Source organism: Eurosta solidaginis, chromosome 3 (genome assembly GCF_040869045.1).
Source record: "Eurosta solidaginis isolate ZX-2024a chromosome 3, ASM4086904v1, whole genome shotgun sequence".
NCBI lineage: Eukaryota > Metazoa > Arthropoda > Insecta > Diptera > Tephritidae > Eurosta > Eurosta solidaginis.
Genome location: NC_090321.1, coordinates 21,072,369 through 21,099,456, shown reverse-complemented (window position 1 = coordinate 21,099,456; position 27,088 = coordinate 21,072,369). Strand labels below are relative to the sequence as shown.

The 27,088-nt window shown below is 36.5% G+C and overlaps 1 protein-coding gene and 1 long non-coding RNA gene across 2 annotated transcripts in view; one reads left to right on the top strand and one right to left on the bottom strand.

Annotated features, from left to right (window-relative positions):
• LOC137246279 (uncharacterized) overlaps window positions 1-21,309 on the bottom strand; it is a 94,301-nt gene extending 72,992 nt beyond the window's left edge. The window contains exons 1-2 of the long non-coding RNA XR_010951434.1: window positions 21,239-21,309; window positions 6,275-6,292 (exon numbers count right to left, since the gene is read on the bottom strand). This is a non-coding gene — a long non-coding RNA (uncharacterized lncRNA). The remainder of the gene's footprint in view (window positions 1-6,274; window positions 6,293-21,238) is intronic.
• Window positions 1-27,088, top strand: part of side-V (sidestep V) — a 494,192-nt gene that overhangs the window by 155,882 nt on the left and 311,222 nt on the right. The window lies entirely within an intron of this gene.

Genomic DNA, 27,088 nt, shown 5'->3' with positions numbered 1-27,088 from the left:
GTTGTGCAAAAAAAAACAATTTCCAATATACATTTAACAGAATTTTTATTTTTTTTCGACAAATTTTAATTACAATAATATTGTTGTTTCTTTTCCAGCTGTTGTGGTTTCTGTGTTTTAACCTCCATTTTAATTGGCGGTTGTTGTACGATAAACAGTTGCAAAAATAGTCTCACTCTCTTTCGATCTCGCATCTCTTTCTATCTCCCACTCAGCTGCAGAGGTTAAAGGTTATGAAAGCAAGCTGGTTGTAATTATTTCCATAAATACCCAGATCTGCATGCCAATTTTCCGTTTTGTAATTCTTTTTTATCCTCAGCTGAGCAGAGCTCACAGAGTTTATAAATTTTGTTCGCATAACGGTAATCCGTAACGTCATAAACTAATAGATTTAGGTATAGACTTCTATATATCAAAATGAGCTGGGCGAAGAAAGAAATTCATTAAGTTCCTGGGCACTCATCTCAAATCACTATTTAAAATGAACGACATCGGACGATAACCACGCCAACTTTTTCGATATCGAAAATTTCGAAAAACAGAAAAAGGGCGACAATTCATTACCAGAGACAGATAAAGCGATGAAGCTTGGTAGATGAGTTGAACTTATGACGCGATGAAATTTGGCAGGTTGATTAACTTTATGACGCAGAATAGAAAATTAGTAAAATTTGGACAACGGGCGTGGCACCGTCCACTTTTAAAAGAAGGTAATTTCGAAGTTTTGCAAGCTGTAATTTGGCAGTCATTGAAGGTATGATGAAATTTGGAAGGAACGTTACTCCTATCACTATATGTGTGCCAAATAAAAATTTGCAAAATCGGATGACGAACATGCCCACTTTAAAAAAAAAAAATTTAAAGTAAAATTTTAACAAAAAATTTAATATTTTTACAGTACAAAAGTAAATTATGTCAACATTCAACTCCAGTAATGATATGGTGCAACAAAATACAAAAATAAAAGACAATTTCAAAATGGGCGTGGCTCAGCCCTTTTTCTTTTAATTTGTCTAGAATACTTTTAAGGACATAAGTCGAACAAGCCCAGGTTTTATACACAGTCGACCGTCTGTCATTCCGCTCGGCCGTGAGCAAAAATCTATATACCTTTACTAAACGTAGTTCACGTACTTAGCTGAACTCTCTTTATTTTGGTATTAAAGATTGGCAAAAACCGACTATGACCACGCCCACTTTTTCGATATCGAAAATTTCGAAAAATGAAAAAAAAATGCCATAATTCTATACCAAATACGAAAAAAGGGATGAAACATTGTGATTAGATTGTTTTTTTTTGATGCAAAATATAACTTTGGAAAAAACTTTGTGAAATGGGTGTGACACCTACCATATTAGTAGAAGAAAATGAAAAAGTTCTGTAAGTCGAAATCAAAAGCCCTTGGAATCATGGCAGGAATACTATTCGTGGTACCCGACAGATAATGTTCTGGTCGATTTCTCGAAAACACATATACAACTAAGGGCCACTCCTTTTTAAAACCCTCATTAATACCTTTAAGTTGATACCCGTATCATACAAACACATTCTAGAGTTATCTTTAGGGCGATATCTCGAAAAGCCGCCCACCTATAGAACTAAGGCCCACTCCCTTCTAAAATACTCTTTAACACCTTCCATTTGATACCCGTGTCATACAAACACATTACAGCGTTACCCTAGGTTCATTTTCCTACATGGTGATTTTCCCTTATTTTGTCTCCTAAGCTCTCAGCTGAGTATGTAATATTTGGTTACATCCGAACTTAGCCTTCCTTACTTGTTATGCATAATATTTTTTTCGCATTTTTCGCGGGAATTTCCCCAGATAATTAATAAAGTTAACTTGCTTAAAACTCTGTGCTTGTTAATCGTTATCAATATTTTGCTGAGAAGCTTTCAAACACTTCCAGCAAAGAAATGCTTGACTAAAATAATAAAGTAATTACATCTGATTGTTATTTTTTTTTTCTCGGCGTACCTATTAATATGTTTTAATTATAGGAAAATTAAAAAATAAAAATAAAAAAAAAAATCGGAAAATCTTGCAGTTCCAAGTATACTACTGCCGCGCATTTGCAGCTACCGCCCGATGGATACAATCTATACATCCAACTTTTCGGTAGCATCTATGGAAGCATGAATTCGCGATAAATGAACTGGCCTCGCCTTAGACCACAGCTTAACCCAGCTATGAAGGCCACTGTTCTTAACGAGGTGAAACCAATTTGAAATATTTATTCTGCTCTTGCAAAGTGCATGAACTCGCTGAAATTTATTTATGCCTAGCAAGCTGGGGGAAGATGAACACTGAAGTCCACATCTGACAAAGCTGCAATTAGTAGCGAAACAAATTTTGTATTAATTGTCATTGTGTCTGCCTGAATCCACTTATTAGGACATCTACGCGCTATTGTCTGATGAAAGTTTATAATGAGTATATACATAAGTCACCCTATAAGTGACTTCTGCCGCAGCCGTATAAACGAGAAGGGTATATAAAGTATTATATATTTCATGTCTAGCTGCCCTGCACTGCTGAAGCTATGTACGTATTTTTTGAACAACAAGCGGGGGTTCGCTGAAATCGAAGACCTTTTAAAACGTATCAGTAAATTCACTATGATCCAGCCGTTCATTGAGTGCGTTTAAGCAGGACTTCTCTGTCTACACTTCTCTGATTGAAATGTGACTCAGTCAGTCTTTTACTGCCTAATTGGTGCTAATTATACTGGTTTACAGCCAAAATGCACCAGAGACGCCATTATGAATTCCTATGTAAAATCAAATCAAGGTTATTTTTCATTCTATGATAACGTTTTTGAGATATTTACGAATAACGGTTTTTTCAAAAAAAAAAAAAAAAAAAAATTGGGTCTACGTAATCATATATATCTTAAGAATAAATTGAGCAATTTCAAAACGGTTTATAGCTTTTACAAGGTAATAAAATTTTCTATAAACTGTGCATACAACACTTTTTGCTAGGTCCTGAATATTCAAAGATAACGAACAATCATTACGGATTTTTTTCCATTTTTTTTTTTTTGTAAAAATAAAAAAAAATTTGTACTTTGCGAGGAATGATCTCGAAAACTTTTTATTTTTTGGCAGATTTGTTTTTTTTCTCTCTAAGCTCTGTTTTATTACAAAAAATAAGTTTTCATTTAACAAAATCGATGGACTTACAAAAATTATAAGCACTCATGAAAATATTCCCATTTAATACTTAAGTACCCTACTGGTACATATGTGTGAGTATTCGTATATCAGTTAGTTAGCGAATATTAACACATATGTACCAGTAGGGTACTTAAGTATTAAATGGATATATTTACATGAATGCTTATATATTTTGTATTAGTCATCGATTTTGTTGAATGGAAGCTTATTTTTTTTTTTTGTAATAAAATAGAGCTTAGAGAGAAAAAAACAAATCTGCAAAAAATAAAATATTTTCGAGATCCTTCCTCGCAAAGTAAACATTTTTTTATATTTTTACAAAAAAAAAATGGAAAAAATCCGTAATGAGTGTTGTATGCACAGTTTATAGAATTTATTACCTTTTAAAAGCTTCAAACCGTTTTGGAATTGCTCAATTCGTTCTTGAGATATATATGATTAAGTGGACCCAATTTTTTTTTTTTTTTTTTTGGAAAAAACCGTTGTTCGTAAATATCTGAAAAACGTTACCATAGAATTAAAAAAGCCTTAATTTTCGAAATCAGGGGGTGATTTTACATATGAATTTCATAATAGCGTCTCTGGTGCAGAAAAAAAATTGGAATTTGTGATCCAGTGTTATTTGAGAAAAGAAAAATGCTGTCACTATTGTTTGAGTACATTTGGCATGATGGGTTTGATGATGAGCTAGGGCAAAACGAAGTACCTGCTATCATTAAGCAGAGAGTCAGCGCATTGGCAACGTGGAAATATAAAAGGACCACCATTAACAAAAAATAAAATAAAATAAAAAAATTTTAAGCACTTCCTTTATATAAATGCACAAAAATCTGCGAAATATTTCTCCTTATATAAAGACATATTCTTGCTGAACTTTGAGTTTTAAATTTTGACATAGAAATTGCAAAAATATTTATGAGAAGTAAAAATATAAAAGTGGAGCGCACATTACTTGGATTGGAAAGTTGGTAGGAAAGGAGATACTATTAGGCAATTAATTGCGCTCCACCTTTATATTTTGACTTCTGATAAATATTTTTGCAATTTCTATGTCAAAATTTAAATATCAAAGTTTAGCGCCCCCTAGCGAAACGTGTTGTATTGTGTCATCGGCTGTTTATCGACCTCTGAATTAAGTTCTAATTCTTTAGCCTCTAGCTCATCGAGAAGTTACTTAAAACCCAATTTCAAATTTCCAAATTATTATCTTATTTTTTAGATCCGTGCGCCACCTAACGAAATTTTTTTCTCCTTTTGTTCCCTTGTCACGGTATCTCAATCTGTCTCTAAGGTTTCATGTTTGTAGCTCAATGAGAAGTTACTTTAAAATCGATCTCAAAACACCAAATCTCCAACTTTCTTATCTAAATATTTCGGCCCGTGCGCCACCTAACGGAATTTTTTTCTGCTTTTCTTACATTTTCTCGGCGTCTTATCCTATCTGTGAAGTTTTACAGTGGTAGCTCAATGAAAACTTACATACAAATCAATCCCAAAATTCTCTCCGTTTCGTAAGATTTTTCCAAATATCTCATCCCGTGCAACCCCTAGCGAATCTTTTTGTATCGTGTCATCGGCTGTCATCACCTCTGAATTAATTTTGAATTTTCAAATCTCTACCTCATCGAGAAGTTACTCAAAAGCTGGTTTGAAAAATTTCAAATTCTTTTCTAATTATATCGATCCGTGCGCCACCTAACGGATTTTTTCCTTTTGTTGCATTGTCACGGGTTTCTAACCTTTGTGTAAAGTTTCACGTTTGTAGCTCGAAGAGAAGTTACTTAAAAATCGATTGCAAGATTTGTATGAAAAGTGAACAAACATTCAACCGACCTAATAAAAAGGAAGTAAAAAAACACAACGCCAGCCTAGAAACCCGGCAAAGGATCACCCTTGGCCACAAATGTTATTCTGGCCTAAGTTGGAAAGTGAGAAGTAAATTCCTCTCTAGGAAAATGAAGATCATGCTCTATAAATCATCTATCATACCCGACCTGCTTATGGTCCAAAATCATCGACCAGTACAAAATCAGATTAGGCGGCGCTGGAAGTTTCTAGAAAAAAAATCCTCGAAGGTTTTATGGGTGAATTGAAGCACAGTGGCTACGCTGGCTAAGCGATATTATGACAAAGAAAGATGGTAATCCCACCAAAACTGTATACCTACGGCAATCCACCTATGGATGAGCCAGGGGAAATACGATTTCAATTCCGATTTGCGCCATTTAGCACGCACAGCAAAGAAACGACTGGTGTACTTTCTTGGTCGTACATAATTGTTCAAACGGTTAAGCATCAGTTAAATTTGTAAGTATAACCAGTTTACAGATATGTTTTCGATATCTGTTCCATAACAAACCGATGAGAAGACGAAAACAAATTTGTAACACGCAAATAATAAACTGATAGCACTAAGAAAAAAACCGATTAATCTTCTTTACCAAATCGATAATATTTGCAAACAAATCGATAATAACCGATAACTTTTCAACAACAAATCTATAACATTGCTAATAACATTTTGTTTACAAAAACATAACCTTTTTAAAAATTATCGATAAATAATCGATAACTTTTCGATAATAAATCGAAAGTTTTTTGATAAAAAATCGGTAAATTTTAGGCTATATATTGATTGCTTTTCGACAAGTTATCGAATACGAATAAATGAATTTGACATGGAGTAACACGCACACAGATGACTCGCGAGTCAGACGCATAGTGTGTAAATAGACCTTATTAAATTCATATATCTGCCTACAAACTTCCTACACTTTTTGGTATAATTTTTTTATTTTTATCTGTTTATTCAGTAAATAAAACTTTCTAACTAAACGGCGTACTGCCGAAAATAAAAACAAAAACGCTCTTTAATATCAAGATCTTATAGCAATAAATAATGTTTTCTTATGCCACAAACAATTATATAAATTAGCATTTTTATATCTTAACTTTATAATCCCTAAAACTGTATCCAATACAGTACAATAACATATTCCAAATAACAAATGAAGTGTGACAAAAGCACATCTGGCGCCACAGTCAAACGAAACAATTTCACGCACAAAGCGTCATTTAGGAATAACTCACCTGAACCATAAGAATTAGCTGCAAAACAATAAAAGTAAATGTTAATAACACCATAATAATAATAAATGATACCAAACAAGTCAAAATAGAAAATACAAATAAAATTTATAAAATACGATCCATAAAATTTTGTAACTGACGCGTGCATGCTGTGCAACTTCACGCCACACTGCCCACGCAGCTGCACGCTCTCCAAGGCACATAAGCAAATAAATATTTTATATGTAATATATATGTATTTATTTGTTATGTATTATAGCACGATTATTACCCCACATGCAGTGAGTTTTGACAAATTATTAGCTGATTATCTGACAGCAAAGCAAAAAAGAAAACAAAGTTTATTATGCCTAATGAAATTCAGCAATTTTCAAATCAATTAACTTTTTAATGTACACATAATAACAAACATATGTTTTTTTGAGTGTACTTAAGTAAATGTCTCATTAAAAATCTGTGTCACTCAAAAGATCTTCGATCGATCACGTCATATGCAGATTGTACATAAAAGTTTGGCTGACAGGCACAGTGTGAGTGCCTTAGGGGCGCGTACTTTTTGACGCATTGTGATGCATCAATTGACATTAGTGAACTACAAAAATTACTTAGTATTTATAAGGAACAAATATATTTTTGATTTTCTTCCGAGTTGCTCATTTGTCAATCATGATAATAAAATTTCGATCGATTTATTTAATTGATCCGGTTGAAAGGCGTGAACTCTCTGAAATGTTTGCTTTTTGTGCTGGTTGAGTGCTTGGAAGCTTTGAAAAGCGCTTGCCCTTTTGCCTACATAATTATTAGCATATGATGTGACAACCATTTATTAGAAACATATTTGCGCAATTGTATAATATTTATGTACATATCTGGTCTAGAACTGAAGGAGTGGGTGTACCTTAAAGAGTTTAAAATAAAAATATTTATATATAAATTTAAATTAAAAATAGAAACTAATAAAGGAGATCAGTGATATGAAAAGAGAGTGAACGAGTTCAAGAGAAACGTAAAACTAAAGAAGGAAAGAGATAATGGTGGATCAAGAGGCAGGACGGAGAGGTGAAGCCATAGTACAAAAAGCTACCAATGGGAAAGGAAAAATCTGATGTAGTATTTACTTTAACGCAATTATAGACGACCCCCTTTTAAATCTTACACGAAGTAAAAGCCTAGCGGACAAACATATTCGAATCACTGACTTCTACCTGCCAACGAATGGCACCCAACCACAAACCAAACATCTAGTAAACGAGCGCGTTTCACGACACCGAAGACGTACTTAAACCAGTGATATTCGAACACAAAAATAACACTTTACCAATCAGTTGAAAATGAGCTCTTTGCTAAACAAAAAAAATTACATAACTTAATATTTTTAACCCTCATTTTGACGGTTACCTGTATTGTCATATTGAGTACCCATGGTTCTGGCTAGACCCCAAAGAAAATTTAACATCAATTTATCGAAACTGCACTTTATTTTTTTAATACCATCTTCAAAACTTAAATAAGGCACTCTGTTAATAAAATAAAATATTTAAATTAAAACTAGTTTGTTTTTGTGCACTTAAAACATATGTAATAGCATTGTGAGTGTTGCTGGCAAACAGCTTCTTCACACTCCTGGCAAAAGAATCTTGTTTTTCTACTCAGAGGAAATAACTGCCCTATTCTTGTGTTTTTTCATTTCGTGTGGGATGCGTGCTTTATTGCTTCGAAGAGATCCAACGTAGGACAGCCCCAAGCTCATTAGACGCTTACATAAATTAAAATTAGAAAAGAAGTTATAGGCAACTACTATGCGCCTTGAGTTTGCATATTTTGAAACCAAAGGTATCTGTTCATTTTCTGCTTGGTTTTTTGCTCTATCTTCATTGGCTGCTTTTCCAGTATAAATATCTCCAATCAAAGGGTAGTGAGTTTTTGCGTCACATCTCCACTATACTTTTATACCGTGCTTAGCCGGTTTTGAAGGTATGTATTGAGTAAATTTTGTTCTTCCTCGATAAGGAAACAGTTGCTCGTCAACAGTTATCTCACTATTCCTTTGAAAGCTTTGATTTGAAAAGTTCCAAATACCTCGTATAGGTGCATTTTCTGAGCGAAAGGATCTAGCGCATCCGTCATCGAACCTTATATAACGGGATATGGCCAAAAAACTATGGCTAGTCATTGTTGCTTTGAAAACCGACGCCGCCTGGTTATTGATTGCTGAGTCCTGCTGCAATAAGAATACCAAGACAACCCCTCAGTCCTGCTTTTACAAGATTTTGCCATTCTTTCAAATTGGTAGGATTTTTTAAGTTCCATTCATTTGTGTTTTTCATACCGTAATTGTTTGTTTCACTTATTATAATGTACGATATGTTTAGTGTAAAAAACTCATCAAAAACTTCAACAGGAGAACTCGATTTGATAGTCGATCCACCGAGAGAACGTAGTACATTATGATAGCGAATACGACCACTTTGCGGCACTATCTTACTCCAAACGGTCCCATCCTTACCAAAAAAGTCGTTACTTGCATCAGTATTAAAATCATCGTCGCTGATTGAACTGGTATATATATAACTGATGCGGCTTCAATTTCATGTTCAGCTTCAGTATCTGAAGCTTCAAGTTCCCACTCATTTTCCACTTCTGAGGCACAATCATTATCGTCATTGTCATTATCGTTTTCAATTTCCTCGGCCAAAGCATTTGCAACCAACTCATAAAATTTGGGATCACGACGTGGAACATTATCATAAATAAAATCTATATTACTCATTTTTACTAAATAAATACACGTTTTCACGGATAACAGCGAATTCTAATGACACGTGTAAAGTGATAAAACAAAAATATTTTCAAAAACGGGCCTTCAAACACAAAACAGCAAAGAAAGCCATGCACAAACCGACAATAAAGTAGGCCGATGCATACGAACGAATTTAATCACCACGCTATTTACTTAAGGGTCTGGGCAGACCCATCAGTACTCAATGTGATTATGACACTGAAAAATTTAAAAAATTTAAAAAAATTTAATTTTAAAAATTTAATAAATATTTACAAATGTTTATAAATGTATGCATGAAGAAAATTATGCTAAAATACATAACGAAGGATATCAAGAAGCTTTAAAACACAAACTCATCCCCTGGCATAGAAATAGTTAATTAGAGTTCAAAAAGGCTGGATCCATCAGTACAAATGAGGGTTAAACAGATACAGTGCAAGTGAGTCACCAATTTTTCCGGAAATATTATGCAGAACATCCTAGAAAGTACTCAAGTTTTTCGGTATTTTGAATGGATAGACTCAAACTGTCTCCATAGTAAATCATTTTAATCTATAAACAAGATGCATTTCGGAAAACTGAAGTGGGTACTTGAATTTTATGTTTTATTTTAAAACATAGTGTAGTTTTAAAAGATTTCTTGTTTTAAGTACAACTATGAGTTTTACAAGTAGTGGATAGTTAACGTTCATGTATTGAACTGTTTCCAAAAAAAAAAATTTTTGTTCTTACTTTTAAAATTAAACTTTGGCCATTTAATTTGGAAAATTCTCACACCAATCAAAGCAGCTTCACTTTCAATAGTCGTAAAATAGCTTATGGGCAAATATACTTTCACATCTCACAGTGCAGGGAGCTTTGCACTATTACATGTGAGAGCTTGAAAAAGTTTCGCACGCGGGCTGGGAAAGAATCGTCTCTGACCTAAGCAAAAAGTTAATTGTACCGCGATCACGACAGACACTAAAGATGGCACAACGCACAACAAGCCATTTTTGTTTCTCAACCAAAATTTTCAAGGCATGACGGAAAATCGTTTCAAAATAATTCTTACACTAAATACTTATTAAGAAAAGTCATCACCATGACATCTTTTCCTTATATCTTGGGTTCTTCATTATGACTATTTTTTTTTGTTGCCATGGCTCCATGCCTTCTTCAAAAGTCAATGATTATATTATTTTATTGTTTTAGATATGCATAAAAGTAGCCACCAAACTAGTTGCACTAATTTCATAATAACTATTCCACAAAAATGTACAAAAATAATATATAAAATTGGTACTTCATTATAAATGAAATGCGAGAAAATCGAAGAAATATCAAGTAACATACATACATAAGATTAGTGGCACTTCCGAAGGAATAATATGGTATACTGTGTGCTTCAAACTAACAAAAAATGTTAGGAGCAATTTTTTAATAAATTGCTTATCAAATGAGTAAATGTTAGTTTAAAACGATAACGCTAAGAGGTTTAAATTTTTTATATTTGTGTCGAATAAATAGTCGATTCTTGGCGAAAACACATTTACGCACACACACGCTTGTTTTAGTTTCACTGAGTGTCTTACCAGGCTGTAGAAAAGTTACCCAGTTCTAAAAAAAAGTACTCGGTTCCAAAAAATTTTCCGTATCTAAGAGAGTGCCCGCGTCCAGAATAGTCACCGAAAATATTTTCTGTTCTTAATTTTTATAGCTTTCGAAACAGATTTCAAGATTTTGCCATATACGTCAGTAGAATCGTAGGGGATGGTTTTCAAATCAAGAATTATAAATTGCTCCTACTCATCGTTTTAATTGTTGAACAGTTACAATTTCAAATAGCTCACGGAAAAGTTTCGTGTATATATAATACCAGACCCGGCAGACGTAGTTCTGCCCTAACTTTGGTCGATCTGCGTAGCTTTTAAAAAGTTGTTACCCTTTACTCTCCCTCGTCCCCTCTCCACGTTTTCCGTGTCCTTTTTTCACTCCTCACTCTGTTTTTCTCTTACTATGGATGTGTTTCTCCCTCTCCGTATTTTCCTCCACGACTTTTTTCTCTAGCTCCATCTTGTTCTCCTCCCTCTGCTCTATCCATCCCTATCTCTCTATCATCGTCTAACTCAATTTTTTCTGAGTTCCTTACTTCTTCTCCTCTTCTCTCTAGTTCTTCTTATCCTGCCCCATTCCCTTTTTCCCAGTCCAAGTTCCAGTTCAAGTTCAGATGCAAATCCTAAGTCCAAGTCTTAGTCCAAGTCCAAGTCCAAGTCCAAATTCAAGTCCAAGTCAAATTTCAAGTCCAAGGCCAAGTCGAAGACAAAGTCCAGATCAAAGTCCAAGTCCAAGTCCAAGTCCAAGTCCAAGTCCAAGTCCAAGTCCAAGTCCAAGTCCAAGTCCAAGTCCAAGTCCAAGTCCAAGTCCAAGTCCAAGTCCAAGTCCAAGTCCAAGTCCAAGTCCAAGTCCAAGTCCAAGTCCAAGTCCAAGTCCAAGTCCAAGTCCAAGTCCAAGTCCAGGTCCAAGTCCAAGTCCAAGTCCAAGTCCAAGTCCAAGTCCAAGTCCAAGTCCAAGTCCAAGTCCAAGTCCAAGTCCAAGTCCAAGTCCAAGTTCAAGTCCAAGACCAAGTCCAAGTCCAAGTCCAAGTCCAAGTCCAAGTCCAATTCCAAGTCCACGTCCAAGTTCAAGTCCAAGTCAAATTTCAAGTCCAAGGCGAAGTCGAAGACCAAGTCCAGATCAAAGTCCAAGTCCAAGTCCAAGTCCAAGTCCAAGTCCAAGTCCAAGTCCAAGTCCAATTCCAAGTCCAAGTCCAAGTCCAAGTCCAAGTCCAAGTCCAGGTCCAAGTCCAAGTACAAGTCAAAGTCCAAGTCCAAGTCCAAGTCCAAGTCCAAATCCAAGTTAAAGTCCTAGTCCAAGTCCAAGTCCAAGTCTTAGTCCAAGTCCAAGTCCAAATTCAAGTCCAAGTCCAAATTCAAGTCCAAGTCAAATTTCAAGTCCAAGGCCAAGTCGAAGACAAAGTCCAGATCAAAGTCCAAGTCCAAGTCCAAGTCCAAGTCCAAGTCCAAGTCCAAGTCCAAGTCCAAGTCCAAGTCCAAGTCCAAGTCCAAGTCCAAGTCCAAGTCCAAGTCCAAGTCCAAGTCCAAGTTCAAGTCCAAGACCAAGTCCAAGTCCAAGTCCAAGTCCAAGTCCAATTCCAAGTCCACGTCCAAGTTCAAGTCCAAGTCAAATTTCAAGTCCAAGGCGAAGTCGAAGACCAAGTCCAGATCAAAGTCCAAGTCCAAGTCCAAGTCAAAGTCCAAGTCCAAGTCCAAGTCCAAGTCCAAGTCCAGGTCCAGGTCCAAGTCCAAGTCCAAGTCAAAGTCCAAGTCCAAGTCCAAGTCCAAGTCCAAGTCCAAGTCCAAGTCCAAGGCCAAGTCCACGTCCATCTAAGTCCAAGCTGAGTCCTAGCCTTAGTTGACAAAATAAAATTAAAATTTTTTTTTAAAATAAATAAAGTTTATAATTAACAATTGTGAAATAATGTACAAGGAGTAATTTTTGGTGTATGTATTATTGAATGATGTTTCATAACAAAATAAAAACAAAAAATTTTACTAAAGAAATTAAGTGGTGGATTACGCTCACTATTTATGGGTATGCAAAATAGATAAGATCCGATTCGCAGACGCACTCAATATGCTCACATAGTTTCATGGAAATCGGTCTAGCCTTTTCGAAGCAGTTCAACAACGAGAATTTTATATATTAGATATTTTATATATTAGATTTTTGTACCTTAAGCTAATTTGTAACAACTCTTAAGCAGCCTGTGGAGAAAATCCGTCCAGCCGTTCTTGCGTGATTGAGTCACAAAGACAAGCGTCTGGACATCAAAACATCTAAACATCCAAACTTTCGCATTTTTAATGTTATATTAAGATCAAGATTAAGATAAGATTATTAAGATTAAGATTAAGATTTGTAGAGTTGAATTGTGTTATTAATTAAATATGTGTACAATAGCCGTATTTTTAATGAATAAATACAGAAAAGAACAAAGGGCCACTTAATTAGATTTATCTGTTTCCAAACTGCTTTTAAGTATAAAGTACTACGTGGTAAATTTTGTTGACGCAATGTATACCTAATTGGGTCTTGTGAATAAAAAATAAACAAAAACTTTTTCTTATAGATTTCAGGAATAGTACAAACAAAATTTTTTTTAATTAGTTGAACAAACAGATTTTTTAAGACATATGCATATTTCTGCGAAACGAAATGAGCTCAGCTTTAACAGAACACTTGCATTAGTTTTTCAAAAGAAATTTCCTAGTAATGAGTTGTTTGTATATGTATTCGCACAGTTGAATTGTGTTTTTAGTTAGATATGTGTACACATATTAGCTGTGTTTTTGGATTTAAAACGTGTATTCGAGACGATCGACCAAAGTTAATGCTGAAAAAGCTTTCTTACATGGTGTTTCTGGTATAGAACTAAAATGGTTTCAAGACCTCCTAATTAACAGATACCAAAGAACAGTGATTGGAACGTCCGTATCGGATAAAAGGGAGGAACCTGTTGGTCTGCCTCAAGGGTCTGTGCTGGCACCCATACTCTTCAATATATATATTACTGATATAACTAGCTCTATAAAGCACTGTGAAATAAAATTATTTGCTGATGATTCATTGCTTATGAAAAGTGGGAACAATATTACTGAAATATATGCTAAGCTGCAAGAAGATCTTAACAGCGTATAAAGTTGGTTATGCGTAAACAGACTGAAAGTGAATGTCAATAAAACGAAATTTATGGTTATATCTAGACGCAATTTTCAAAACAGTGAGCTACAAAACTTAAATATAAATAACGAACTAATTGAAAAAGTCAGCACCATAAAATACTTGGGAATAGAAATAGATGATAAGCTGAATTTCAACGAGCACGTACATTATACGGTAGGAAAAATAACGAAAAATTATATTTTATACAACGAACCTGCAAATATTTAAATATAAGGTATAAAATCATCACCTACAGATATATAATCGAACCTCATTTTATTTGTTGCCCTACTATATTTTTCATCTTGCGAGATAGTCAGCTCTACAAGCTGCAAAAGCAACAGAACCGAGCTATGAGATTCATTCTCAAAAAACGGTATGACACACCTATCAGAGATATGATATGCTCTCTTAATTGGCTTAGCATTAGACAGCCATTATTATACCAAGAAATTTATTAAAAACATAATAGAAGGAACTTTACCTGCGTATTTGAGGACTAATATAAAATACTAGCAGACCCGGCAGACGTTGTTCTGCCCTAAATTTGGTCTATCTGCATACATCTTTTTCGCTTCATTTATTTCTATTTCGTCTCACTCTATCTCTTTCTCAGTCTCCTTCTCCTACCCTCTTTTCTCTTCTCTCAAGTTCTTCTCATTCTTCTTCCTCCCTTATTGCCAGTCCCGGAGCGTGGTATGTATTTTGTTCCAGTGCTATTCCGAGTCCCAGTCCCACTCCGAGTTTCAGCCACAGTCCTAGTCCTAATCCCAGTCCATCTCTGGTCTAGTTCCCGGAAAAAAGGATCGTAAATACTAATACAGGCAAATAAATACACCAAATTTCAGGCAAATCGAATAGGACGTACATATGTATATAGCTATGTGGGTATTATTAATTCATGTCTTTATTTCGACTTATCAGTTTTGTCAGGTTGATGCGACTAAACAATGACAATGGAAATTACTTTAAAGCTCTCAGTAACAGCTTTCATTTGATATCCATATTACACAGACATTGTAGGGGCACCCGGGTCCACGTTTTGATCTATATCTCGAGACCCTAGTCACCCAGCGATATAAAAATTACTCTGAACTAAAGCACACACCAACAGCTTCAATTTGATACCCGTAATGTAAAAACACATCCTAGTGTTACCCTGATCCACGTTTTGGCCTATATCTCGAGACCCTAGTCAACAATAGGTATGAAGACTACCCTGTACTAAAGCACTCATCATTTGATATCCATATTCTATAAACACATTCTAGGGGTACCCGGGTCCACGTTTTGGCCTATTGTAAAGAACGTTAAAAATGATTGTGTGGCGAACGCTTGGATAGCAATAGGCCGGGTCGTTTTGTGGGGAGGCAAAAAAATCGCTCATTGCTCTGTGAAAATCATATTCTAGGGATCAAAATAAGAAACTTTGCCGAAGAAACCATACCTCTAAAACGAATTCTGATGTCCCCACTTTGGGTCGTAGGGGCAAATTTTGAAAAATCCCACTTTGAAATGCCTACGTTTTTTCTTTTTGGAGTTTATTTTTCTCTTCAGAAATTTATTTAGTCAGAACATATGTAAATGAAAAAATAATTTAACTTAGTAATAGAAAAGAAATTAAAAAAAATTATTAGAAATTTGCGTTTTTACAACCCCTTTTAAAACCAAGGCATCACTGTGATGCATTTGCTTGTCGCAAACATAGTTGTGTGGGTTTTTTATTCAACCGTTTTAAAAAATGAAGGTATCACTGTGACACAATTGCAGATCGTAAAATTGCTTGTGTTGTTTTTTTAAGCCACCACAAGATACAGCAGGTAGAATTGAAATTGCCCCTACCCAAAAGTTCGTCCCAAAGGGGGGGAGGGGACATCAGAATTCGTTTTAGAGGTATGGTTCCTTCGGAAAAGTTTCTTATTTTGATCCCTAGAATACGATTTTCACAGAGCAATGAGCGATTTTTAAATCGACCCGCCCTAGTATACATATATACATTACATACTTACTTAATTGGCGCTTAACCGTCTAAACGGTTATGGCCGTCCAACACATATATACATACTTACATTAATATTTACATACTAGAGGTTCATGACTCAATAGTGAGGAATGGTTTGTCAGAAATTTATTATATTCACCTACGTATTGTCAATATGATTCCCGCTTGAGCAGTTTGGTATGACGCATCAATATATTGGCAAATGCGAAAGAACTCATGGTGGTTATCTGGGTCAATTAGCTATGATCGTTTGTTTTTAAGTATATTTGTAACGTTAAGCGTGTTTGAAGTGAGGTGAGTTCCACGCACTACTACACCACCGGCCTTTTAAGTGAGCGTATATAATTTGATGCTTAATTATAGACGGTCACGCTAATGTCACTGTTATTAGTGTGCCGTGTTGTTTCATTTTACGTTGAATAACCCAGTCAACTTGCTTAGTATTACCAAATAAAATTGCGTTTTTTTTTTTTAATTTAGTTGTAATTTATGTCATAATGGTAACTTTATACTATAAGTAGGGAACTTTTTGCTTATGTGCTTTCTTGTTTTTATTCGCTTGCATTTGCTTTACATTATATACTGGCTTTTGCTATTATTTTTTGTTTTCGTATATTTACTGTGATTACTAATTTTTTTTTTTTTTGTACAGCCGACCCTTAAGAGCGTCGACTCACTTAAAAATCGGCATAGGTTTACATATTGAGTGAACATTTCTTTATTGTTTTTTTTTTTTTTTTTTTTTTTTTTTTTTGTTTGGTGCTTATTGTGAGCAACGTGAAATGTTTATTGTTTGTATATTTAGAAGATTTTTGATTAACGTATTTTGGTTATTATTGAAGGTTTAAATTAGTTCCTTATCTTTATTGGTTCTATAACTCATTTAGTAAATAGTGCAAAGCTATTTTCCTATCAAAATATTTCTATGTGTATAAGTTAAGATAAAAATATTTTTCTTATTATTCAACTTACGTGGGGCCTTTTCCCTGGTTAGCTAAATCTCCTATTCTACCGAAGGTTAGAGTACAAATATTTTTCCTAACTTTATGGCCTATTTCTAGAGTAAACCGGTTTGACTTATGCTTATTTCTTTGAAATAGCATTTCTAACAAAGAATATAGGTAAAAAATGGTTTATATTTCCTTTCCTTTTCATTATTATTCTTATTAAAAATTTTTTTTTAATAGTTTTTTTTTTTGTTTTTAAACGTGCTGAATATGAAATTTGTACCTAACTGCATAGACAAATGAAGAGCTGTAGTTGACGGAAGAGCGGTGTGGTTAAGTATTAGAAGTTGCAGTTCAGCTACTGAGCAGAAGGGAGGACAGTGGATGTAAAAAATTTTTCATATCTTTATATTTTTTGTTTTCTTCGTATTTTCCTGCAATATATTTTTGGTCCACCAAGGCAGAATCGTCATGACTCTTGTGAAGAATTATTTTTATTTTTAACCGGGATTTGTCACTTTCACTACCTCTAGGGTTAGTGCAATTATTAAATCTTGGAGAACTTGTGTACCATTTTAAGATTTTTAAATTTGCCTACTGCAGTAAATATTGAATTAATTTTTCACCAATTTGTCCCTCAGGACAACTGTGTTTTTCCTTATAAATTTCTAGTCCTGGATTGCCGGCATTTCATGCATGCCTGGTCGAATATTGTCCTAAGTCAATAACTTCCTCAACAATCTGGTTGCTTGATAATTTTTCTACGCTAACATTTTTCTATCCTAAGATAAAAAAAAAATGAAGTCTTTTGTTGCAAATTTATATAGCGCTTCACATATATTTTTATTTCACATATATTTTATTTTATCTTTGTTCTTATTGGCTGGTTTTTTAGTATTATTATTATTATTTATTTATTTTTTTTCGTTTTTGCCTATTTCCACTGTCCTAGAATTTCCCATTGCTTCGTGACCATCTTTGTCAGGAGCATTCAAAGGAATCATGCAAATTTTTGATTTGCTGTTCGCTTTAGGCAGGGCTGCCTTTACTGTCGATTGTAACATTTTTATACTCAGTTGAGCAGAGCTCACAGAGTATATTAACTTTGATTAGATAACGGTTGGTTGTACAGGTGTAAAGAAATCGAGATAGATATAGACTTCCATATATCAAAATCATCAGTATCGAAAAAAAATTTGATTGAGCCATGTCCATCCGTCCGTCTGTCCGTTAACACGATAACTTGAGGTATCTTGATGAAATTTGGTATGTAGGTTCCTGGGCGCTCATCTCATATCGATATTTTAAATGAACGAAATTGGACTGCAACCACGCCCATTTTTTCGATATCGAAAATTTCGAAAAACCGAAAAAGTGTGATAATTCATTACCAAAGACGGATAAAGCGATGAAACTTAGTAGGTGCGTTGACCTTATGACACAAAATAGAAAATTAGAAAAATTTTGGGCAATGGGCGTGGCACCGCCCACTTTTAAAAGAAGGTAATTTAAAAGTTTTGCAAGCTGTAATTTGACAGTCGTTGAAGATATCACGATGAAATTTGGCAGGAACGTTACTACTATTACTATATATGTTCTAAATAAAAATTAGCAAAATCGGATGAAGAACACGCCCACTTTTTAAAAAAAAATTTTTTGAAAGTCAAATTTTAACAAAAAATTTGATATATTTACTGTATATAAGTAAATTATGTGAACATTCAACTCCAGTAATGATATGGTGCAACAAAATACAAAAATAAAAGAAAATTTGAAAATGGGCGTGGCTCCGCCCATTTTCATTTAGTTTGTCTAGAATACTTTTAATGCCATAAGTCGAACAAAAATTTACCAATTCTTCTGAAATTTGGTAGTGGCATAGATTCTATGATGGTAACTGTTTTCTGTGAAAATGGGTGAAATCGGTTGAAGCCACGCCCAGTTTTTATACACAGTCCACCGTCTGTCCTTCCGCTCGGCCGTTAACACGATAACTTGAGCAAAAACCGATATATCTTTACTAAACTTAGTCCACGTACTTATCTGAACTCACCTTATCTTGGTATAAAAAATGGCCGAAATCCGACTATAACCACGCCCAATTTTTCGATATCGAAAAATTACGAAAAATGAAAAAAATACCATAATTCTTTACTAAATACAAAAAAGGGATGAAATATGGTAATTTGATTGGTTTATTGACGCAAGATATAACTTTAGAAAAAACTATGTAAAATGGGTGTGACACCTACCATATTAAGTAGAAGAAAATGAAAAAGATCTGCAGGGGGAAATCACAGCCCTTGGAATCTTGGCAGGAATACTGTTCGTGGTATTTCATATATAAATAAATTAGCAGTACCCGACAGATGATTTTCTGGATCACCCTGGTCCACATTTTAGTGTATATCGCGAAAACGCCTTCACATATACATATAAGGGCCACTCGCTGTTAAAACCCTCATTAATACCTTTAATTTGATACCCATATCGCACAAACACATTATAGAGTAACCCCTGGTCCACCTTTATGGCGATATCTGGAAAAGGCGTCCACATATAGAACTAAGGCCCACTCCCTTTTAAAATACTCATTAACTCCTTTCATTTGATACCCATATCGTACAAACACATTATAGAGTCTCCCCTGGCCCACCTTAATAGCGATATCTCGAAAAGGCGTACACCTATAGACCTAAGGCCCACTCCCGCTTAAAATGCTCAGTAACACCTTTCATTTGATACCCATATCGTGCAAACACATTCTAGAGTCACCCTTGGTCCACCTTTATGGCGATATCTCGAAAACGCGTCCACCTATGGAACCAAGGATCACTCCCTTTTAAAATACTCATTAACACCTTTCATTTGATGCCCATATCGTACAAACACATTCTAGAGTCACCCCTGCTCCACCTTTATGGCGATATCTCGAAAAGGCGTTCACCTATAGAACTTAGGCCCATTCCCTTTGAAAATACTCATTAACACCTTTCATTTGATGCCCATATCGTACAAACACATTCTAGAGTCACCCCTGGTCCACCTTTATGGCGATATCTCGAAAACGCCTTCACATATATATTTAAGGCACACTCCCTTTTAAAATACTCATTAACACCTTATTTGATACCTATATCGTACAAACAAATTCTACAGTCAGCCCTGGTCACCTTTTTGGCGATATCCCTAAGTGGCGTCCATCCATAGAAATATGGCCTACTATCTCTTAAAATACTCTTTAATACCTTCCATTTGATACACATGTCAGACAGCCACATTCCAGGGTTACCCTAGGTTCCTTTTCCTACATGGTGATGTTCCCTTATTTTGTCTCCATAGCTCTCAGCTGAGTGTGTAATGTTCGGTTACACCCGAACTTAACCTTCCTTACTTGTTTTTACCTTTAGTTTGGCAGGACCTTTAGTCCTGTCTTTAAAATTCTTGGCAGTTAGCGAACTGTTTGTTGAGATGTCAGAATCTCTGTTCAGCAAGATCTAGCGATTTTGCTTATGAGCAAATTTTTCACTAATTGTAGATCAGGGTGGGAGGATCGACATGTAAAGAACGTTAAAAATGAGTGTGTGACGAACGCTTGGATAGCAATTTCTGATTCTTTTTTATTGACGAAATTGGTTACTATTTATACAAAAGTTTTTAGCCTATACATATATACATACTTACATTAATATCTACATACTAGAGGTGCATGACTCAATAGTAAGGAATGGTTTGTCAGTAAATTATTATATTGACCTACATATTGTCAATATGATTCCCGTTTGAGCAATTTGGTATGATGCATCAATATATTGGCAAGTGCGAATAAACTCATGGTGGTTATCTGGGTTAGATATGAACGTTTGTTTGTAAGTATATTTGTAACGTTAAGCGTGTTTGAAGTGAGGTGAATTTCACGCACTACTACTCTATATCTTAATACCCTAGTCACCAATAAGAATGAAAATTACCCTGTACTAAAGCACTATTCAACAGCTTTCATTTGAAATCGGTATTGTATAAATACATTCTAGGGGTACACGGGTCCACGTTTTCGCCTATATTTTCTTCACCCAGGGGTACGAAAAATACCCGGTATCAAAGTACTCATATACAGCTTCCATTTTATACCATTGTACCATTGATAGCCATATTGTACAAACACATCCCAGAATTACCCAGGTCCACGTTTTGATCTCAAGACCATAGCCAGAACGAGATCCTATGTCCGTTCCCTGGTTCTAAGCTACCTATCCACCAATTTTCAGCCAAATCGGTTTATCCGTTCTTGAGTTATGCGTAGTGTTGGTGGTGCTTTTATATTTATAGATGTAAAAGATATGCACTCTGTAAATACTCGTATTAAAAATGATTTTAATCTGCCGGCTTATAAACCGTACAAATAAATAAATAAATTAATTAAAAATAAAAACCGTATTTTTAATGAATAAATACATAAAAGAACAAAGAGTCCACTTAATTAGTTTTACCTGTTTCCAAACTGCTTTTAACTATAAAGTACTGTCACGCAGTAGTTTTCGCACTTATCTTACCACACACCAGGCATGCTTAACCAACGAAACGATATCATTTCGTTACGATAATCAACGTTAATAAACGAAACGAAGTCTTCCATATATCAAAATCATCAGCATCGAAAAAAAATTTGATTGAGCCACGCCCGTCCGTACGTCGGTTAACACGATAACTTGAGTAAATTTCGAGGTATATTGATGAAATTTAGCATGTAGGTTCCTGGGCACTCATCTCAGATCACTATTTAAAATGAACGATATCGGACTTTAACCACGCCCATGAAAATTACCCTGTACTAAAGCACTATTCAACAGCTTTCATTTGAAATCGGTATTGTATAAATACATTCTAGGGGTACACGGGTCCACGTTTTCGCCTATATTTTCTTCACCCAGGGGTACGAAAAATACCCGGTATCAAAGTACTCATATACAGCTTCCATTTTATACCATTGTACCATTGATAGCCATATTGTACAAACACATCCCAGAATTACCCAGGTCCACGTTTTGATCTCAAGACCATAGCCAGAACGAGATCCTATGTCCGTTCCCTGGTTCTAAGCTACCTATCCACCAATTTTCAGCCAAATCGGTTTATCCGTTCTTGAGTTATGCGTAGTGTTGGTGGTGCTTTTATATTTATAGATGTAAAAGATATGCACTCTGTAAATACTCGTATTAAAAATGATTTTAATCTGCCGGCTTATAAACCGTACAAATAAATAAATAAATTAATTAAAAATAAAAACCGTATTTTTAATGAATAAATACATAAAAGAACAAAGAGTCCACTTAATTAGTTTTACCTGTTTCCAAACTGCTTTTAACTATAAAGTACTGTCACGCAGTAGTTTTCGCACTTATCTTACCACACACCAGGCATGCTTAACCAACGAAACGATATCATTTCGTTACGATAATCAACGTTAATAAACGAAACGAAGACTTCCATATATCAAAATCATCAGCATCGAAAAAAAATTTGATTGAGCCACGCCCGTCCGTACGTCGGTTAACACGATAACTTGAGTAAATTTCGAGGTATATTGATGAAATTTAGCATGTAGGTTCCTGGGCACTCATCTCAGATCACTGTTTAAAATGAACGATATCGGACTTTAACCACGCCCACTTTTTCGATATCGAATATTTCGAAAAACCGAGAAAGTGTGATAATTCATTACCAAAGACGGATAAAGCGATGAAACTTGGTAGGTGAGTTGAACTTATGACGCAGAAGAGAAAATTTGTAAAATTTTGGACAATGGGCGTGCACTCAGAAAAAAATTTCTCCCGATTGAAGAAAAATGGGAATGAAATGGCACTTAAGACATTTTTTCCTCATTCGCATAGCCAAATTTCTTCAAAATGAAGAAAAAGTCTTCAAATTGAGGATTTGTTCCTCATTTTGAAGAAATTTTGGCCATGCAAAGAGGAAAAAATTTCTTAAGTGCCATTTCATTCAATTTTTTTCTGAGTGTGCTACCGTCCACTTTTAAAATAAGGTAATTTAAAAGTTTTGCAGGCTGTAATTTGGCAGTCGTTGAAAATATCATGATGAAATTTGGCAGGAACGTTACTCCTATTACTATATGGGTTTTAAATAAAGATAAGCAATATCCGAGAACGACTACGCCCTCTTAAAAAAAATTTTTTTTAAGTCAAATTTTAACAAAAAATTGAATATCTTTACCGTATATAAGTAAATTATGTCTACATTCAACTCCAGTAATGATATGGTGCAACAAAATACAAAAATGAAATAAAATTTCAAAACGGGCGTGGCTCCGCCCTTTTTCATTTAATTTGTCCAGAATACTTTTAAATGCCAATAGCCGAACAAAAATTTACCAATCCTTGTAAAATTCGGTAGGGGCTTAGGTACTAGGACGATAACTGTTTTGTGTGAAAAAGGGCGAAATCTGTTTAAGCCACACCCAGTTTTTACACACAGTCCACCGTTTTTCCTTCCGCTCGGCCCTTAACACGATAACTGGAGCAAAAATTGATATATCTTTACTGAACTCAGTTCACATACTTATCTGAACTCACTTTGTATTGGTATAAAAAATCGCCGAAATCCGACTATGGCCACGCCCACTTTTTCGAAAATTACGAAAAAAGGGATAAAAAATGGTAATTTGATTGGTTTATTGACGCAAAATATAACTCTAGAAAAAAACTTTGTAAAATGGGTGTGACATCTACCATATTAAGTAGAAGAAAATGAAAAAGTTCTGTAGGGCGAAATCAAAAGGCCTTGGAATATTGGCAGGAATACTGTTCATGGTATTACATATATAAATAAATTAGCGGTACTCTTCAGATGATGTTCTGGGTCAGCCTGGTCCACATTTTGGTCGATATCTCGAAATCGAATTCACATATACAACTACCACCTCTACATTTTAAATTGCTCCGCCATGGCGGCTTTGCTTTTCCTCTGAATCTTCTTAGAGGCAAGCTTTGTTATACGCAGTCCTAAGAGTCATTGTTAGGAATTCATTAGACTCCTCCAGTTATTCCACATTGGCAATCTCTTTGGGTTGTCCCAGTTTCGTTTCTACCTGTTTCTGGAATTTAGTCTAGTTTGTTGACCTAGGGTTTATAAAGGTTCCACCCTTCTCTACGCTCTTTAGGGGGATGCTGAAGCTGATGTACGCATGGTCGGAGAAGGATGTTCTATCAAGAACCATCCAATCATAACTTGATATATCACGTTCGGAGCTCAGTGTAATATCCAAAATATTTCTGGATGTTGGACCAATGTGTTTTGGGACATTTGCCCTGTTGGCTATCTGGAAATTGGTTTGCAGGATGTAACAAAATAGAGATGCGCCTCTCTCGTTCGTATCTGCTCCTCCCCACGCATAGTGGTGCGCATTTGCATCTGCGCCTATGACCAACCGCCCTTTGCGCCCTTCCTCCTGTACTAGCCTTTTGCACTCGATCGGCGGAACCTCCGCGGCATGGGCCATGTAGCAGGACCCCAGGATAAATGCCTCCTTATTCTTTTGCTCAACGGCCACCACTTCGAGGTCCTCAGTAGTGTAATTAGGCAGCATATGTGAATGCAGCTGTTTCCTTACCATTAATACAGCTCGCACCCGTCCTTCCGTTTGCGCATAATAAACGCCAAATCCGCGTGCGCTAAGTCCAGATACCTTTCTTCCCGATGATAGCCACGGCTCCTGGATCAGCGCCACGTCAAACGAACCCTCCTCAAGGGTTAGGAGGAGTTCGCTCCACGCCACTTTACTGTTTTAGAGGTTTATCTGTAGGACTCCCAGTCATCTTCGTCGTGACGTCGTCGTAGTCCCCTTGCCCTTTTTTTTATAGTGTTCGAAGCCCCCTTCAGCCTCTTGTAACTGTTGTACCGGGTGTTCCTCTGTGCGACTCACATCACCATCTGGCTGTTGGTCCTCTTCCAGCACCTTTGTGGTGACGTCGGCTACCTCCACCTGTATTTTTTCCCTTAGGCTTTTGAGGTCCTTTTCGACTTCGCCCACTTCCAGCGAGTTAGGATTTTTATCCACGGGACTTCCTTTCCTGAGTCGCATATAAATTTGTCCTGTACCAAAGGATATTTTTCCAAGCTGAGTGTACAATATATCCTCCGCCTGCTTGTTTATTTGGAAGATGTAGAACTGACCTTCCACCGTAGGCCGAAATGCAGTAAGTAACTTCCAATCCATTATCGGTATGTTCGAATTCTGATTCTGCAGAAGTCGCAGTGTATCCTCCGACTTCATCACGCATAGTATCCATACCTTAGCCTTTGGTACCGTGGGGATTTGCGCTTTATCCACCACCTCAAACCATGCGTTCGTTACTTCCCTTTGGAGGTTTGGAACCACTTCCTCCAGCCACCGCAAGCTCGCGATATTGTCACACGCTATCAGGTTGGAAGGCGCTGACTTGGTTGTTCCCGCATCATCTTAAACATGAAGCTAATAAGCTCCCTTTCTACAGATCTCCACCTTTCATTAGTCATCTGTCCGAAGAGGTGCTACGATCAACCAGCACCACAGTCAGTGACTGCTTTGCCATATCGCTCATCTTCTCGGGAAAAGCCTGCGGCTTAGTGTTAACTCCCTTTGGCTCCTCCGAGAAAGCCGGAGTCTTAGTGTTTAGGGGGTTGGCAGGATAAAATTTACCTTCCTTTTTCTGCGGTGGGGTGTAGCTGATGGATACGGCTGCTGCGGTGTTGATGGCTATGATGTGGTGGTGATGGTGGCGGTGGTTGTGTCTGCTGCTACCACCGGCAGTATGATTTTTGCTCTAACTTACTGGAGCGGTTGGGGGTAATGCACTGCAATACTCGTTGGAAACGATATACACTTTGCACTGAGACTATGTTGCAGAAATAAATAAAAGGCAACTGGGCTTTCTTATTTTAAAGAACTATTTCTTTGAATTTAAAAGAGCTTTACAACTTTGTGTCACACACGGGATGGAGAAAAATTTCGAATAAGTAAAAATAAAAAGAAATGTCAAAAACAATAATATAAATGTATGTATGTACGTACATAGTCACATCTGTCAACCCATTGTTGGGGTTGCCAGAGAGGTGAAATACGCTCGCGTGTTAGCGTAAAATACAAACATTTCAAATTCTTAAGTTTAATAAATATGTACGTAATATGATATTACGTATTTGTACGTGCAAATAATTCAGAATGCGTACTTATACGTAAAAGGTACATATATCAATAAATTCAATATAAAATTCAGGTAAATTCAGGTTTAGGTTTCCTTAAGCCTAATTTCTATTAAATAGAAGGGTTGGCTGTTGGCGACTACGACAGTCGCTCAAACATCGTCCCCGCCCTAGGCGCGTTCAGCGGCTAGAGCCTCCTGTAGCTCCTTAAGGGTCCGCAATGCATCTCGAACGAGGATTTGGGACACTCTTCCTCTAGCGTTGGCGGTTTGCAGCCCTTGTGCGGTGCATCGAATGGTGCGTCGTGCGATGCTGGGTGCTGCTGAGGGAATGTTGTTTCCCGGGCGAGAACGGGGTTGCCCGGTGGCGGCAGGGGGTGCCGGTACGGCGGATCTGCCAGGCCGGGGTGCCTGGATGGCGCGCTGGGCGCTTGGGGTAGCGTCCCGCCGATGGAGTAGGGAGTGATGTCGCGCTCCACAGATCCGGCATCTGTCGTACGAGCTGCACTCGCTGGTGATGTGAGATAATGCCAAGCAATTCAGGCAAAACTCATGGGCTCGTGCAAGCATCCATCTCTGGGGTGGTTTCATTTTTTTGAATATGACGCAGTTCCGAAGAGCGTGCTGACGGGTGCATATGCGGCACCGTCGGTAATCTGTTATTAGTGTCGAGCTGCGTGATTCATTGACGCGGTTGGGAGCAACGATCTCCGACCGCACTGGTCTTCGTGACGACGACTGATTTGCACGATCCATAGCGATCTGTAATTACAGTTGTAAAAGTATTTTAGTGGAGAGAAATACTGATACAGGGGATTTCAGCTGGCATTATGTTGCAAAATACGACATATTAGTGACGGTGATGTGGTAAGAGTGGACAGAGGTAGTTTGAGAGTAGCTACGAATTCTCCGGGGTTGCCCGAGAGGGTGGGCTTTCAGTCTGAGGGAGGAAACAGAGCTTGACAAGTGGTCGTGTGAGGGTGCCGGTTTGAGTACGAACGTCAACAACACGTATATGGCCGTCAGGACCTGGATGTATTTTTTCAATCCGTCCAAGGCGCCATTCAGTCGGGGGAGGTGAGTCGTCGTAAATGCAGACACACTCACCGACCTTGGGTTCGGGTTGTGGATTTTTCCACTTCT